Raw genomic sequence first — 3,586 nt, 5'->3', positions numbered from 1 at the left:
ACAAAAAGTAGTTAATTTGCAAAAAGGGGCCAAAGGAATTTAAAACTGGAAGATAAAAACATGAAAAAATGAATAACTGGTGAACAAATTGGGTAAGAAATATAAAACAGTGAATATTAAGACGATAGAGGGGACGAAGTACACGCATCAGAGACGGAAAGGGGAAGAGGGAAACAGGAACTGAAAATCTTCCTGAGACGCAGCGCATCACATGAGAGGCCGAGCCTGGGAGCAGGGGGCGTGGGGGAGGGGACACTGACGGAGGGGGCGGCCTCCCAGCACTAAGGGGAGCAGGGTGAGCAGTAGGACACCGACAATGATGGACATGCAATATAGGACAAAAGTGAGAATTTCACAGGTGTGGGTAGGAGGAGGCCCTGAGCAGAAGGAGCTGGACAGGACAAGGGAAGGCTGACATGAGGGGAAACAAAGTATATAAAACAAATGGGGAAACAATCGCCCACTGGCACAGCTAGAGCTCCTGGGCTGGCATCAGTCAGCAGCCGGGCCCCGGGGTCCTCAAGCTTTCCTGCTGCACCCAGAACCTTCTGGAACGACCAGGACCCCAGTTCTCCCCATCCCTCCACCCTCTGGGGACTCTGTGTTTTCATTTGTCTCCATATATTGCTTGATCTTGTTTTAATTTGGTCATTGATAATTAGGAGCATATTGTTAAATCTCCATGTGTTTGTGGACTTTTTTGTTTTCTCTGTGCAATTTATTTCTACTTTCATACCTTTGTAGTCTGAGAAGCTGATTGGTACAATTTCAATCCTTCTGAATTTACTGAGATTCTTTTTGTGACCTAGTATGTGATCTATTCTGGAAAATGTTCCATGTGCAGTTGAGAAAAATGTGTGTCCTGCTGCTTTTGGGTGGAATGTTCTTTAGATATCTGTTAAGTCCATCTGTTCTAATGTGTCTCCTTACTTATTACTGTTCAGTGCCTGTATCTCCTTACTTATTGCTGTCCAGTTGATCTGTCCTTTGGACTAAGTGTCATGCTGAGGTCTCCTATACTGAATGAGATAAATGAGACAGAGAAAAATAAATACTTTATATGCTTATATATATATATGTAGTTATACATACAAATACATATATTTACATATACAAATATACTTCTATATACAAGTACTTTTATGTAGAATCTAAAAAAAGTAAATAAACAAAAAAACAAATTCATGGAACAAATTGGTGTTTGCCAGAGTCAGGAAGTGGGGAGTAGGTGAAATGGGTGAAGGTAAAAAGTACAAACTTGCACTTATAAAATAAATAAATCAAGGGATGAAATATACAGCACTGTGACTATAGATAATAATACCATATTCACATTTCAAAGTTGTTAAGAGAGTCAATCTTAAAAGTTCTCTTCAGAAGAAAAGAAAACTGCATGGCAGTAAATGTTAACTAGACCTACCATGGTGATCATTTCAAAACATATACAAATATAGAATCATTACATTTTATACCTGAAGTTAATATAATATTTTACATCATTTATATCTCAATAAAAGAAATAGAGGCCTCCAAGTAATCCTAAGTATGAATGTTTAACAATCGTTTTAAGAATGCTAAAGGAGTGCACCATCCAGGTGTAACCATCTTAGATATCATTATTCCATGAGCCTGGTCATTTATCTCCTTATGATCCCAAGCTGACTGGTTTGAAGAAATGTTCCAAAGTAAATACTATTAAGTGTCTTGTATAATTTTACCTTACTAAAATTGTGCTTTGGGAAACCCTAATTTTATGTTCTTTGTTTCAGTGTGTGAGAGAGTTCAAGACTTTCTGGGAAATGGTTTGTGGTGATGACTTTCTCATATTTGCAAACGCACAGTTCAGAAAAGATGCCTGTTATGCTTTTTGATCACCACAAAAAGATCGCTGGATAGCAAGAGGAGAGAAAAATAGTGGTGTTCTCCAACCCTCGTACATCATGTCTATAACTTATGTAAATGGTAAGGCAGCTGTCGGTCCAGTAAAAGAAAACAAAGCAGCTCACCAGGGCCAGGATCATGTGGGTGGCCTTGGTTTCAGGAGAGGGTCGTGGGCAAAGGCTGGTCCTGTGGATGTGCTGGACTGTCCTGTGATGTGTGAAGAGGAGCCTCACCATGTACACACTGGTCCAGATCATGAGGAACACACACAGGACATCTCGTATGACCATGGAACCTAGAAAGGCAGCTGCGTGGAGCCTATCAAGTTCTCTACCACTACAGTAATTCAAAGAATACCTTCGCCCAACTTCAGTGGAGTTGTAGGGGGCCACAGCGCTTACTATGACCCGGATGTAGATCAGCATGTTGATGATCCAGAATAAAAAGAAGGCAGAAAAAATGTATGTAGAGACTTGGGGTTTGAGCCATGCCCACCTGGAGTTGCTGGGAGTGATCATTACGGCCTGAAACATACTCAAGAAGGATGTCATGCAGAGGGAAAGACCCCGGGTGACTCTGTACATGTACAGCACTGCCTTACAACCAATGTCATCCAGAAAATTTCTTATTCCAAAGGAATATATTATTTCTGGAATGCCACTGAAAAGAATTGTCATGACATTAGCTAAGGTTAAGTGGGTGAATATCCAGTCTATAGGCTTCTTTGTGTGGGCTGAAATAAAAGGGTGTTGATGTGCAGCATGAGTAGTAATGTATTCCCAATAACACCAATCCCAAATTGAGAGAGAAAGAATATTCCCCAAATATCGTCATTGGAAACTGTGGTTTTCATTGGCTTCTTCAAATTCAGAGAGCCTAAAAAGTAGCACAAAATTGTTTGCAAGCTTGATAGAAATAACAGGACTCATGAGGAATGATGTGTAAATACTCTGTAACAATGTTCAGGATATTAAGAATTAGTTCTAGAGGCACATGTTGAGAATCATTGAAGTCACCTCAAAAGAATGTTAGAGTTCAGATAAAGCATACATGTCTAATTTATAAAGAAACATTACTGTAATCTATTTTATGAAAAATAAATGATTTTTCCTGAATGACAATTTTTTATTCATTAAAAACTTTTCAGACTTTTATTGATTTATTTAAGCTCTGTATATATTATGAAATCCATTTCAAAATTTTGAATGCACACCCATCTTCTGTCATAAGAACAAAAAAATTATTAAGGGACTCTAATGCATATTGTTACTTTTCTACACTGTGTCAGACATATTACTGTTATTTTTATTCACCAGAAGATCCCACCCCCAGAGTAGCAAAAGACCATCTGTCTCTGTAAATTCCATTTCCTGACCCTTCTCTCTCTCTTCCTCAGCTCCAAGACCCTTCTACTGCACATGATGAATATCAGACCAGCTTGGAGGTCAGTTCAGTACATCCCCCATCTCTGACCTGAAGATTCCCTTCATCTTTTTGCTCCACCCTGATGTCATTGCTTCAAGAAATAGAGCCTTTCTTTCCCATGCCTCTTATACCTCCAGGCCTGTGGTGGGAACGTCCTCTTTGATCCCAAGCACTTCCAGATAATTCTCTATTGCTCCAGCTTTGCAACACTTGTCATCAGCCCCCAACAAATATCGCTGTTCCTCTGAAACAGTCTGTGGACCCCAGGCCAGTCCTCTCC

General features: G+C 39.8%; 1 pseudogene; it reads right to left on the bottom strand.

Annotated features, from left to right (window-relative positions):
- Nucleotides 1–1,765: 1,765 nt before the first annotated feature.
- Nucleotides 1,766–2,644, bottom strand: LOC108389140 (vomeronasal type-1 receptor 3-like; annotated as a pseudogene).
- Nucleotides 2,645–3,586: the final 942 nt, after the last annotated feature.

Source organism: Manis javanica, chromosome 14, assembly GCF_040802235.1.
Source record: "Manis javanica isolate MJ-LG chromosome 14, MJ_LKY, whole genome shotgun sequence".
In the NCBI taxonomy this organism is placed as follows: Eukaryota; Metazoa; Chordata; class Mammalia; order Pholidota; family Manidae; genus Manis; species Manis javanica.
The sequence above is the reverse complement of the archived record's forward strand: the minus strand, read 5'-3'. Positions and strand labels throughout refer to the sequence as shown.